Source organism: Rhinolophus sinicus, chromosome X (genome assembly GCF_036562045.2).
Source record: "Rhinolophus sinicus isolate RSC01 chromosome X, ASM3656204v1, whole genome shotgun sequence".
In the NCBI taxonomy this organism is placed as follows: Eukaryota; Metazoa; Chordata; class Mammalia; order Chiroptera; family Rhinolophidae; genus Rhinolophus; species Rhinolophus sinicus.
In genome coordinates, this window is record NC_133768.1 from 106,507,022 (window position 1) to 106,522,203 (window position 15,182).

A 15,182-nucleotide genomic window follows, 5' to 3' on the forward strand; every position below is an offset into this window, starting at 1 on the left:
GGAGAGACAGAGAGGCTGGATGTGACTGAAACAACCTGTGAGCAGCTTTGGTGATAACCAGATATATTATATTATCATGATAGAAAAAAACAAGTGAGGCCTAAAAAACAGTAAAAGTACTACTTATAGCATTTCAGGGTAGATTTACTAAAAAAGAAATACCAACCATTTCTCCATATAATTTTACACTTGAAAATACTTACAGAGAAGCACCTTCAAAGAAATCTGTCCTTGATTAACCCTCTTTTTTTATTTTCTGATGTGGCTTCCCCAAGTTTTACCAACTAATTCTGGTCCGTGGAGGCAGAAGATGAAAAGGCAAAACTGCTTTCCTATATTATATTTCTGCATTCATATATACATAATGTAAGCCGCATATGTTATACGTATTATTACATATGTATTACTTTTTTAGTCCCCCACACATATTCATCTTTACCTTGAAGTAGTAAGATGGTCCCAAACTCTGGAAACTCATGGGTTCTATTGCAGAGGCTGTTTCCATTCAACGGACCTGAAAAAATATTTGATGCTATTTGTCTTTTCTGTTAGAGAATATTCATTGAGCCCAATGCTAGACATTATTTAAAGCGTTTTAAATACCCTAGTTTATTAATTCAATAACCATTTACTGCTCACCTGCTTTATGCCAGTGAATACAGAGGTGAAAAAAAAGTTCTTGCCTTCTGGAGTTTACATTCAATCAGAGAACCCAATGAGAAACAACAGTGTTCAATAAACTTTCCCAATCTTTTGAGAGCGATGCAATTATTTTCTTCCTCGCTTTACGAAGAAAAAATAATAATCTGAGGAACAGAGAGGAGAAATGTTTTACCCAAGGCCAAGTAGGTAGAGTCTGACCCACTGCCATCTGATCGGCAGTTCTGTGATAACCACACAATACAGCCTTTTCTGGTATTACTTTCTCTAGCCTTGTAAATTTTCGACCAACACAGGTGCAGTTTAGTACTTACCCATAATCTCAAGCGGTCTCTTCTGAGCTGTAGGGTTTTCTTTCTGTACAGCTCATTTTCTCCAATACTCTACCTATAATTCTAGCCACCTTGGACTCCTGAATCTCTGATCGCTGTCTCTTCAACTCAGTAAAGCCACAGGACTCTGCTTGTTTTTCCTCTTCTGCACTGTGACCTCGATTTGAACATGCCATTAGGAAATAGGGCTCATCTTGTTTGATTTCCCTTTCTCAGAGATCACAGCCCTGCACTACCTGTTGTGCCATGTCTTAAAACCATTGTTTCATATATATATATATATGTGTATATATATATATATATATATATATATATATATATATGTATGTATATATATATATGTATATATATATATATATATACATGTATATATATATATGTATATATATATATATATACACATATATATATACACACACACACACATATATATGTCTTGTTTCCTAGTTATAGCTGCTGAAGGGCAATTCCTGTAGCAATCAGCACTTCATGGACAGAAGTGGAAATTCTGGCATCCTTTATTTTTTAAAAATTGTACTTCATGTTTTACAGTTTTCTTACATGAAAATGCTAATTTGGGTATATATTTTTATGTAATTTGTGTTAATAATGAATATTATTTTTAAAATAAATGCGTGGTCATAGTAAAAATAGGAGAAATTTTATTGACTTGGAGAATAGTTACTTGTAGACATATGAGGTGTGACAACTAAGTTCACAAACTCACTGCAACGATGTTGCTCACCTTTTTTTTATATCAGAGGGATTATTCATTGAGAATTTGTACCAACTGGACAAACAGTTAACCAAGATTCCTATTTGGAAGTACTGAAAAGGCTGTGTGAAAAAGTTAGATGACCTGAACTTTTCACCAACAATTCATGGCTCTTGCATCACGACAATGCACCAGCTCACACGGCACTGTCTGTGAGGGAGTTTTTAGCCAGTAAACACATAACTGTATTGGAACACCCTCCCTACTCACCTGATCTGGCCCCCATGACTTCTTTTTTTACTTGAAGATAATGGAAATATTGAAAGGAAGACATTTTGATGATATTCAGGACATCAAGGGTAATACGATGACAGCTCTGATGGTTAGTTATCCCAGAAAAAGAGTTCCAAAATTGCTTTGAAGGGTGGACTAGGTGCTGGCATCAGTGCATAGCTTCCCAAGGGGAGTACTTTAAAGGTGACCATAGTGATATTCAGCAATGAGGTATGTAGCACTTTTTCTAGGATGAGTTTGCGAACATAATTGTAGCAATAGCTTCCTGTAACATGTAGTTCTTCCCTTATTTTAATCACTCAACATCAGAAGCATTTTCACACAGCATAAATGTTTTCAACCCTATTTTAAAGGTTGTATAATAATCACATTGCTATACCGTGATTTTCTGAATTATATGAATATTGAAGGCCATATTTAGTTTTCTGCTATTTAAAAAAGGAATATAAAATAGTGGTTGATACTTAAAGCTTTGAAATCAGACACAGATAAATTTAAAATCTAGCTTCCCTGCTTAGCAGTAGTGTGGATTTAGGCCCGTTTTAAAATCTGTGTCCTAATAATTAATATTATTCTTTATAGGATTATTGTGTAGATCAAATAAGATAATGCATATAAAGTGCTTACCAGAGAACTAGCCATCCACAAAACTTTATCATTTATGTTCCTGATATATACTAGGCATTACATAGCTTTGGATAAATTGTTTTTTTGTTATACCATAATGAACATAACTGTGCCTGAGGAAGGGAGGTGAATTAAGTTAGATAGGACCACATCTATAAGGACCTTGTTTATCAAACGGACGAATTACTGACTTGCTCTTGAGGTTGATTTTATTTTTCCTATGTTCATATACGTCACTCTGATATTGCTTAGAAGTATATTTATTGGAAACAATACAATCGTGAATCAACTTATTTAATGACATCTTTTCAGTCTAACAAATGATCATCTAGTAATAGAGAATGTTTTATGGCTTATCTTCATGTATTCATAGTTCTCAAAATATTTTATTTTCTCAACCTTCATATTTTCTCTTAATTTTATTCCTCAGTAGTTTGTATATTCTGTCAATATTCTGAGTGGCTTATTTATTTTGTAATTGTATGTTGTTTTATAGGGTAGCTATCAATTTTTATATTCTTGGATTATAACTAACCATTTTATTGAATTCTTTTTAGTTTTAACAGCGTGTCTGCTAATCAAACATTATTTTCTATCCTTCTAATAATTCTGTTCTGCCTTCTAATTCGGTTGCATTTCTTGTATATCTTTCAGAATGATATAATAATAGTAATGACATGCCTATCATTCTCTTCCTAGATTTAATAAGAATGCCACTAGGATTTCACCTAAGTATGATACTATTGGGAAACTGAAAATCACTGATAATACCATCCCCCCAAAAAACCCAGTTTGGTACATATACAGTAGTCCCCCACTTACCCATAGAGAATAAGTTCCAAGACCCCCAGTGGATGCCTAAAACCGTGGATAGTAATGAACCCTATATATACATATACACACACACACAAACCCTATATATGTTCTATGTTTCTTTTGTCCCATACATACATGTAATATAATAAAGTTTAATTTATAAATTAGGCACAGTAAGTGATTAACAATAATAAAAATAGAACAACTATAACAATATATTATGATAAAAGTTATGTGAATGTGGTCTCTGATAATCCAGACAGCTACTAAATGATAATGGGCGGGGAGTATGTACAGCAAGGAGACGCCAGACAAAGTGATGATTCAGGCGGGGTGGAGAGGGACCCCGAGATTTCATCACACTATTCAGCATGGCATGCTATTTAAAACTTATGAATTGCTTATTTCTGGAATTTTCCATTTAGTATTTGCGCACCTCAGCTGAGTACAGGTGACTGAAACCACAGAAAGCAAAACCATGGATAAGGGAGGACTACTGTATACACATTTTATGGCAATTGCTCTTAAATTAACACTCTTGGCTATTTTTGCCCATGACTACTTACATATCTACATTCTTTCTCAATACTGTATATTATTATTGCATTCTATGGATATGGTACTACTCACCAGTTTCTGGCTATTTTGGTTGATTCCAATATTTAGTTATCAAAATGAATGCTGCAATAACATCCTTTTGCATGTACATATAGATGCTTTTGTGGGTATACTGAGATGAGGTTATGAATAGATTTTTATAGTTTAGTAATGCAACTTTGATGATATTTTTTAAAATATTACCTTTGAAGTATTGCATTTCCTGAAGGTCTTTTAGATTTGAGGTTCCTCAGCACTTCGGATGGATGTTAGACACTACCTTGAAAAAAACACACACATTGTTCAGTTAGTGGTTAAAATTTTGATTTTACTGGATGCAAATGGAGACAATACTCTTTTATTTTTAAAGTTTATTGGGGTAACAATTATTAGTAAAGTTACAGCGATTTCAGATGTACAATTCTGTAACACATCACATTGTGTGTTCACCACCCAGGGTCAGTTCTCCTTCCATCACCATACATTTGACCCCGTTTACCCTTTTCTATAACCCTTCTTCCCCCTTACCCTCTGGTAACCACTAAACTATTGTCTGTGTCTATGAGTTTTTGTTTCTTCATTTGTTTGTCTTGTTATTTTGTTGTTTTTGGTTTATATACCACATATCAGTGAAATCATATGGTTCTCTACTTTTTCTATCTGACTTATTTCACTTAGCATTATAATTTCAAGATCCATCCATGTTGTCGCAAATGGTACGATTTCATCTTTTCTTATGGCCAAATAGTATTCCATTGTGTATATATACCACAACTTCTTTATCCAGTCACCTATCGAAGGACACTTTGGTTGTTTCCATGTCTTGGCCACCATAACTAAAGCTGCAATGAACATTGGAGCACATATGTCTTTATGGATCAATGTTGATAATATTCTTTTAACCATGATGTTTTTGAGACAGAAATAGATTTTTGAAATTTAAAAGCCTTCTTCTACATATGAAGAACCAAGCTTCGATCTGAGCATAGACATTTACTAGAATCTGCAGTGTGAAAAAGACAGACTATCGATGAAGGTAAGTTCCTGATGGACAGGAATGAGGGGAAAAAAAACAACAACTTTCTAATGCTGGGAGGAACATGAAAAGACCCAAAGGGGATGAAACTATGTTAATGATAATGTCTGCATTATTGAAATACTGTTCTGCACCCCCCATCCCCTAAACCCTGGCCCTGTGTTCAAATAGAAGAGGGTGGGGTCAATAGAGGGGCACCGAGTCGTATTAATAATAATTTTTAAAAGAGAGGGGAAAGCTAAAAACATAGGGTGTCTTTAAACATTTCTCCCATGGAACTCTATAAAAAAATAGTGTCCGAATACAAACCTGGGGTGGTTGTAACAGAGCAGAAATGGTGATTTCATGTATTTAATAAAAGAGAAGGGCCCCTCTATTTTCCCACAATTTTTACCAGACATGCAAGAGGTCCAGAGGATCCCATGAGACCCTGCAGAGAGCGTAGAAGGGATGTAAGAATAAGGGAGTATGGTTCTCTGGGGGTCAGGATGCCAAAGGGCATAAGTATATATTCTAGACGTTTCAGGGCGGGTATCCCAAAGCTGAAATCTAGATGGAGTATTAGATGATTTAGCCCAATAAATAAGAACAAAGATGGGAAGCCGAGTAAGCAGAAAGAGTAAGCAGGAAGAATCAGCTGATGGTCCTAGAAATCCCTATACATTTCTGTACCACCAAGAAACTCTAAGTTATATTACCTGGAGACACTTCAACAGCAGATGAAGGAAGAACATTGGGCCACATCCCCAAAGCAGAGGTCAGTAGGTGTTCAGAGAGAAAGATAATTCTTGGTCCAGATAGCCCTCCCCGGCTTCCATAATGGTATCTAAATTTTCTCTCTGTCCAGATGCCGTCTGTAGAAATGGGAAGAGGAGGAAAGCAAATGAACTTGGAAAGTTTGACCGTTTAACTACAAAGAACCTGAGTTCATCTGAAACCGTTTGTAAACCTTGCGATATGTTCAGTTACTTTGAATGGGCAAGTTTAGTATACGTCCCCAGATGCTGTCACTACTAAGAGGACTTAAGGGTTCAGAATATGTAGGAAAGTGTGGTCATATATACATTTTTTACCGTGTTGCAGAAAGTATTTCCAAGTTGTCCTCCAAAAGGTTGTGTCAATTTCCATTCCTGTAGGAAAGTGTGAGAATGCTTATCTACCCTCACCCTACCTCATACTGGAGAAGAGGTAAAAATTGGAGGCTGCCAAATCCCCTATAGATAAAAAACAGTGAAAAGTGCAGCTCAAAGTGATTTACAAAGTAATGCGGTTCAAGTTCTATGGCTCACTTAAAATTTACGAGTTCACTAAAATGAAATTGGTAACAACCTGGTTTGTCCCCTTTCCCTACACAATGTTATCATTTCAGTAAATGATGTCAGAGATATATTTGAAAGTGTTTAATTTTGGTAAAAGATACCTCTATCTTTGTTTTCCCTTTTAAAACATTATTTTAATTAACAATACTCTGTTCCTGTACTGACTCCATACACTTAAATAGAAATGTGAATATTAAAAATTCATTCAATATGTTTAAAGCATTTTCTTTTTAAATGTAGGGAAATATGTATTACAAGCCTCTACTCATTTCAATTTCAGAAAATCTTTGTCTATAAAAAGCCAAATGTATTTTATATTATGAAGGGTAAAAATGCATCATTCATGATATAAGACATTGACATCTTAAAATGCAAGTAATAGATAAAAGTAAATGACATCAAAAATTTTTAACTGCTGAAAATCCCAAGTTTGGGTTCTTCTGCTTTAGGATTTTCATGCACTGAACTAAACTAGGCCTAAGATCAAGGGTGATGATAATTAAAATGTAATAGGAGAAAAGGAAATTTTGATAAGATGTTCTGTAAATGTTTGAAAACCTAGAGTATTTTCTTGTGCTTGACTCTTAGCTATATTAGGCAAAAGTTTGATTGCAATTTCCAATTAAACTTGTCAGATTTGTTGACATTGTTATATAAATTATTTCAATCAATGAACAAGGGGAAAAAAGCAAGGATATTACAAAAGTTGTTTGACCATCTTTAGAAACTTCTGTTACTATCTTGAAAAAGTCTGGTATCTTGTTACTCAAGTAAACCCTCTTTTTCAAAGGTCCCTAGACTCAAAAGAAGGCTGACTTGTTTGAGTAAATGATTTTAACTTGCATTCTCATTATCACAGATGTTCTGTTGTGGCAATTTTCTTTGTGACAACTAAAATGATCTCATATAAGAGTGCCTGTTTAAAGTCAGAAGGGGTGTATTTTGAATGCCCATATAGTATTAGAAACGTGTTATTAATCATGAAAGCAAGAAAAAGGGCAGGATAAATGTGAACCTATTTGAAAACCAAGAAAGACTCAAAGCTCAAGTTCTGTGGTGGGTGGGTCAGTGGTGTCTGATTAAAGAAGAGGTTATATTCTTTGCTATATATAAAAGATCCTGGACCAAGTTCCACTTGTTTGCCTATGCTAAATGAATTTTTGGACAGAAGGAAGTATGTGAGCAGAAGGAGCTGGAGTGATGGGTGGAAAGCTTATAACCAAGCATCACCATACTTCTTCCTATGTGACCCTGGACAACGTAAGGCCTCTGAGACTCATTTTTGTCCTACAAAACAATACTTCCTTTACCTTCTAAATTTGACAGCATATTTATTATACGGTCCTCACAGATATTTGTTATATCTAGCTATGATTCAAGGAGAAATTTAAAAAACATTAACAATTGGCCTAATAGGAATTCTTCAGTTCACTATAATTAAGAAGTAGTTGGCTTGGCTCACACATCTCAAAGCGTTTTCTTCATTTTAACTGTTGAATTAGGTGGCATAAAGTTTGACTAGTGTTACTCTGGGTTTACTTACACCAAGGCACTGTCTTAGGCTGTTCTGAAATACTTAAAACCGTGCCTTTCTCAGAAGAGCAGTGCTTGTTTTTTGCTTTTCCCCAAATTTGAACAATATATGAACCTTCCTGTAAGGAAAACATTGCCTCAAGACCCCAGGTTTGACATTTTATTGGCTAAATATGCACAATCATAAAGCTAAGAATAAACTTCTTATCCTCACAGCTCTTAAAACCATATTCAAATAGCCAATACAATTCAAAGTTACAATATTAGTTTCATATGAAGGATGATGTTTTCCAACACATAGGTTGCTCCTCACAATATGAATGTAGTAATGACTACTGTGAGGGGTCATCGAACTAGTTAACAGGCCTCTATCACTTTGTGTTTGTGGTAACTCAATTTTTTTTACTACCTTTCTCCATTCAAACTACTGTGAAATTTTCATTTAGACTGGGACATAATCATTGGCCTTATACTTGGCAAATACATTATTTGGATACTTAATCTACCTCCCCTTTTCCATTAGTCCACAATTAAAATATAGTTAATAAAATTACACGACGGGGCTTAGCTCCAGAGGATTTCTTCCAGTTGATCTAGACTATGATTGCATTATTTTTGCAGATCACTCCAAAGGGGAAAAGCCACAATTAAGAAGGTTTTATGGAAAACTTACAGACCCACCAGAATAGGGCTTTGGGAAACCATCAACAAAAGGAACAGGCATCTTACGAAATGGGAGAAGATTTTTGCCAATGCTACAGCTGAAAAGGGGTTAATATCTAAAATTGATAACTCATACAACTCAACACCAAAAAAACCAAACAGTTCAATTAAAAAATGGGCAGAGGACCTGAATAGACATTTCTCCAAAGAGGACATACAGAGGGCCAACAGACATATGCAAAGATGCTCAAAATTACCAATTACCAGAGAAATGCACATTAAAACCATAATGAGAAATCACCTCACACCTGTCAGAATCGCTACCATCAATAAATCAACAAATGTTAGCGAGGATGTGGAGAAAAGGGAACTTTGTGCACTGTTGGTGGGATTGCAAATTGGTGCAGCCACTATGGAAAACAGTATGGAGGTTTCTCAAAAAATTAAAAGTAGAACTACCTTATGACCCAGCAATTCCACTCCTGGGTGTTTAGCCAAAGAAATCCAAAATACTAATTTAAAAAAAATATATGCACCCCTATGTTCAGTGCAGCGCTATTTACAATAGCCAAGATGTGGAAACAACCAAAATGCCCATCAATAGATGACTGGATAAAAAAAAAAGTTGTACATTTATACAATGGACTATTACTCTGCCTTAAAAAAGAATGAAATCTTATCATTTGCAACAACATGGATGGACCTAGAGGGTATTTTGCTGAGTGAAATAAGTCAGACCGAGAAAGACAAATACCATATGATCTCACTTATATATGGAATCTAAACAACAGAATAAACAAGCAAACAAAACAAACAGACTCAGAGATACAGAGAACAAACTGATATTTGATAGATGGGAGGGAGGTTGGGGGATGGGTGAGAAAGGTGAAGGGATTAGGAAGTACAAGTTGGTAGTCACAAAATAGTCACAGGGATATGAAATACAGTATGGGGAATATAGTCAGTAATGTTTTACAAACTATGTTTAGTGTCAGATGGGTACCAGACTTATGGGGGGAACCACTGCATAAATTATATAAATGACTAACCACTGTGCTGTACACCTGAAAATAATATAAAATAATACTGAATGTCAACTATAATTAAGATTATATATATATATTATATGTAATATAATATGTATATATGGTATATAGTCACAGGATGTAAAGTACAGCATAGAGAATATAATGAATCGTATTAGAATAGCTAGGTAGGGTGTCAGATGGGTAGTAGACTTGTTGGGGTTATCACTTTCTGACGGGTGTAAATGTCTAAACATTTTGTTCTTCTGTTCACCTGAAATTAAAAAAAAAAAGAAAGAAAAAGAATTGTGTCTGGACTACCAGGAGTCCATTGACCCTCATTTGAAATACCATGACAGCTAGCAATAGTTTCATTGTATAAACTTAAACACAGATTAGAGGTTTCAGAAGCTGCTGCAAAACATTAGGGCATTATTTAGCTTTGTACAGTTCTGTAATTAGATCACAACATGTGACAATTGATTCTTGTTCCTTCCTCTGTCTCATGGTTGGTAACCACCCTAGAGCTAATGTCTTTTCTCTCCATTTTGAGTCACAATATCCCACAGCAGTTCGACCTTGCCCACTGTAACACGTCACAGAGATTTAAATTAGCCCCCTCTCTCACTAGGAGGTTGGCCATATAAAACATCTAAAGCTGGCTCGTGAGAAACAGACTAAACTATGCTCAGAAGCATCCCTCTCTCTGATGACTAAGGAATAATGAAGTGAAACCTTGAGGACCTGCCGTCCCCTTCATTCTAAATGAGTTCCCTCCCCCTCCCCCTGCAGGTGACTCACTCTAGCCCACAAATAGACCCTGTATCCTTACCAGCCTTCTACCTGTTCCCAGGCCTATTTGAATCCCAGGAAGAACGCAATGCTGATCAACTGGGTCCCCATCTTTCACCAGAGAAACAAGAGGTACTTAACTGTTGCTGCATTTTGGACACCCAATGTTGTGTTACGCACTGACTCCCCGGGATGATTTGTGGTATCTCCTGGAGACTTGTCTAAACGGAAAAATGCAATGGGGACGCCTCTAAGATTTCCTGATGACACTGATATTCCAGGAGCATCTATAAGCTAGTTTACTGAGCACCAAAGTCTGTGTGACTTTGAGTCTGACAAGCAGCATCGTATGTAATCAGTGTTTTCTAATCCATCCTTGTGTGCTGCTGTCACTCCTGCTTTAGACCACCAGCTCCATCTCCTTGTTATGCCTTATACACAAACTAGATACGCAGATTTTGTTGCTATTCCAACCATGTTATGGTTGGAATTTTTGTGTGTCCCCCCCCCAAATTCCCATGTGGAAATTCTAACCCCAAAGGTGATGGGACTTAGGTCAGTCTGTGACCCGAAAGAGGGCCCTCACTAGAACCTGACCAACTGGGCACTGTGACTTCAAACCTCCAGCCTCCAGAACTGTGAGAATAAATTTCTGCTATTTACAAGCCACCCAGTCTGTGGTATTTTGTTATAGTAGCCCAAATAGTAAACACTCCATGACATTCTGATTTTCCACCTTTGCTCACTCCATTCTATCTGCAACATCCGTCATACCCTATCAACTTTTGTGACTTCCTATATGCCATGACAATCCTAGCCATCATTCTCCACACCATAGTTATTTCCTAACATGCTAATTATATAATTACTATCCCACTCTTACTATTCCTGTTCCCTTATTCCTTCCCTCCATCTCTATTGAACTCAACTGCTTGAGAAAAAAATACAAATACTCATCTATCCCCTACAGTTTCAATTAATAGTTACTCAAATTAAGCAACAACTGTTCCTAATAATCCTGTTGAAAAAATCTGTTTTAGACAATTTTAACATGGCCTTAAAATAAAATGACATATTCTTTGAGAACTCAAATTGAGGTACAATAAAAAGAGGGCAAATTGTTCTATAAGACACTTGGAAATGAGCTTGTGGTGTTCTTGAAAGGAAGAAGGGTTGTGATCCTCAAACCAAATTCATCACGGTTGGGAAGGGGTCTCCCTATATACACGTATGTGTAATATAAAGCCCGTTCCTGCCTGCAGTGGCCAGAGCTCAGTTGTTTTTCTTTTTTCTCCCTTCTGTCGGCCATCACAAGGAAACAGTTTCACTTGCTGCTTAATGACATTGCAAGTTTATAGATCTGTGGGCAATTGAAGTCTACGCAGTAGGATACAAACTTGCCAGAATCAAGGTGATAGATGGGAAAAACATTGAAAGCCAGAAAAATCAAGTGGGATCTATGACAGTGAACTGATAGGTCTCAGATGATGTAGTTATAAAGCGTTCTTTCTTTCTTTTCAAAAAAAAGTGAATACAGTTTGATATTTATTCTAGACTTCAAAATATCATTATTCTTTATTGTTTTTGGGGGTTTCTGCATATTAAAATTTTAACTCGATTTATGATCTGGAAAGAAGGAGCAGGAGTAGCCTTTTCACAACACCACACTTTGGTCGAAGTGCTTCTGTGCTGACGCCAGAAGTTTAACATAAAACATTGCTAGTATCTTTCTTAAAGGGTTGTCAAGCATATTATGGATTTCTCTGTTTTTAGCCTTGCCATGATGCTATTAAAGCCAGAATTTCAAAGCCCCAAAATTACATTCAGAAATGTTTTTTTGAGAACACTGGGTCTCAGAAATGTGGATATACTAGAATTCCCTCCTAAAAGAACATTACTCCTATTAATCAAAAGAAATGATTTAACTCATTGTAACATGAACAAAATCGGTTTTACGTGACCATAGCTTAAAAACTGAGTCTATGGCTATTCAATTACAACATCTGACTTGGGTATACACAAAGCAATTAATGTTTGGAATTTGGAGGAACAATGAACACGTATATGAAAAATATTGCTATTATAAATTGTTAATATTAAGTGAAACCCTGTGTCTTGGGTACAGGACCCTGTATAAAAAAGTAGCGATTTAGTTTGAGTCCCTGATAACAAATGTAAACATAATTTGTACCATTAAGGTATTTTTATGTTGCAAATAGATACTTGACATTAAGCTAAATAGGGAGATTGAATATGAGTATACTGGATGAATCCTATCTCAAGGTGCAGGAATACAGCTGAGTTTCAAGAACTAAAACTAGAGACTGAAATGTCCATTACACTTGCAAAATCTTCTTTCCACTCCTATCTCTATGCCTGGCTCCTCTATATCTTTAGATATAGAACCAATAAGAGATTACATTAATAGGTACAGATATATTTTATTCTGGCTATAGGCAGGTCATTTGTGCTTTTGAAGACACTAGACATAAAACATGGTCATAGGCTACTCCCAAATTTTCACATCACTAGTCCACCTACTCGAGAGAGACGAATTCAAAATTCACAATATGTTTGGCTAACTACCATGTTTCCCTGAAAATAAGACCGGGTCTTATACCATATTTCCCTGAAAATAAGAATGGGTCTTATATTAATTTTTGCTCCAAAAGGCACATTAGGGCATAATTTCAGGGGATGTCTAATTTTTTCCTGTACAATAATCTATACTTATTCAAATACAGGCATGTCATTTTCTTCTGGAACATCGTCATAATGTACTAAATGTATCCATCTGGCTGACGATCTTAACTGGGGCTTATTTTTGGGGAAACACAGTCCTTATATTTGGTCTAATCAGTTGTGGTCAGGGGTATAACTCACATTGTATGGATTTATCTGTAGTTCCCCCCTTGAAAAGATGACAAAGGAAGCTTTCAAACAAAGGGAAACCATTGAAAGTTGGAAAGAAATGTAATAGGCAGTGAATACGAGTACAGTATGCAACTTTGATGCAAAGTCTGCTTGCTGAGACGTGGAATGAGTACTGAACTAGGCACGTGATGGCTGCACCAGCCAAGAGGAAGCGACCAAACAGGCCACAGAACAGTGTCCATAAAACTGGGTGGTGGCCTCTGGGAATTAACATTCACTTAGCTCAATAGCTACAACACTACTGTCAAGTAGGTATATTACACCAATTATGCAAGCACAGAAAATGAGACTCAAATTTTGAGGTTCTTTACCACTGCTAGTCAGTGAAAGGAATGTCAGGGCCAATGCCTGTTCTTTATACTTTGCTGCTGAGAAGGCGTCAAGGCCAGATGAGATTCAGTGAAATGCTGGTATCGGAATGTCCATATAGAAATTCCTACGTGAAAATCTAAGAGTGATGGTTGAGGAGGCTGATGGAACTGAACTTTAGTTCTATATATTCTCACAGACCATTTAGCTAGTGTTTATGAATAAAGGAAGCAGAATCCAGACTCAAGGGCTAAAGAGATTGTCAAGCATAATTATAATGCTAATTAAAGGCAGAGATGCCATTTGATAAAGAACATTATTGGTTATAATGTATATACTAGGCACCTGTTATAAGTCATACCAAGGCCTGTAGAATAAGGCAGAGTAACTCTAGGGTCTTGATTCCTTAGTTTGATCTAGAAGGCTCTCCACAGTCTAGTCCCAATCTTTCTAGTCACGTGTATCCATACTTGTTTTATACAAATACACTTATATTTCAACCATACCAGACTTATCACCATTTGCTGAACATGCCATGTTCTTTTAATGGTTTCAACACAACCATGTCTTTCATTACGTCTTCCCTCTTCTATAACCAGGACACTGCCTGCTCCATTTCTACCGTGTAAGTTTCTATTGTCTTTTGAGATCCCCATCGCTTCCTCTGTCAAGACTTATCTGAAATCACTTCCACACTAGTTAGAGGTGAGTGCCACTCACAACACAATATTTGTAATGATCTGTATGCGTCTGTAAGCCCCATAAAAGTATGAGTACCTTGAGGGCAGGAAGAAACCTTGTTTTCTCTATCCACTGGCAAAATACCATTATTGCCAAATACTTGGTCAAACACCATCAGAAGCTTATCCCTTCACTCCCACAAAGACTCGCTTCACACATCATGCTATTTCGACTTGGGTCATTTTGCAAATTTGTGTGGCCTACAACTTTTCCTCATAAATTCAGCCTTCTGACTGACACACAATCACAGGTACTTTGGCTTCCCTGAACAACATACCGTAAGTTCAGGAAAGCCTGCACTCACGATTTCGATGGGGGTTAGCAATTTGTCCTTTTTTTCTGTCACCTCCAAGACACTGCAGCAACTTCTTCAGAAGATGGTGATATCTCTGCCTTGGTAAATCCTGTGTGTCCGTTTTGTGGATCTTAACCTTCACCAAGGATTTTCAAGTGTGGGGCTATGATAGATTAAATGGTATATCTTCATTAGCACAAGGGCTGTAATAGAAGAAAATATTAGAACATTGATATACATGCATAACATTAATTTTATTTAAAGAAAAGTAAGCATTATTTATATTTAATATATTCATTACCACTAAACTAACATAGAGACACCTTCATTTTGTCTACTTATGGAAGGTAAGGTATCCTGAGGGAAGAGTGGAAGTTCCACAACCTTTACTCTTTGATTTGCTTTGAGCACAGTGTGACACATCACTTCTTACTCATGCCCCATTAGATAAAATAATCTGAAAATGTAATTAATAATTAAATTGTCACTAAGTG

The 15,182-nt window shown here is 36.2% G+C and overlaps 1 long non-coding RNA gene across 1 annotated transcript; it reads right to left on the reverse strand.

The window, feature by feature from the left end:
• Positions 1-422: 422 nt before the first annotated feature.
• On the reverse strand, positions 423-14,885 carry LOC141569545 (uncharacterized). Its single transcript, XR_012493262.1, has 5 exons — positions 14,698-14,885; positions 5,776-5,931; positions 4,246-4,321; positions 640-806; positions 423-514 (listed from the first exon to the last, which is right to left on the reverse strand). It is a non-coding gene; the product is annotated as an uncharacterized LOC141569545 (long non-coding RNA).
• Positions 14,886-15,182: the final 297 nt, after the last annotated feature.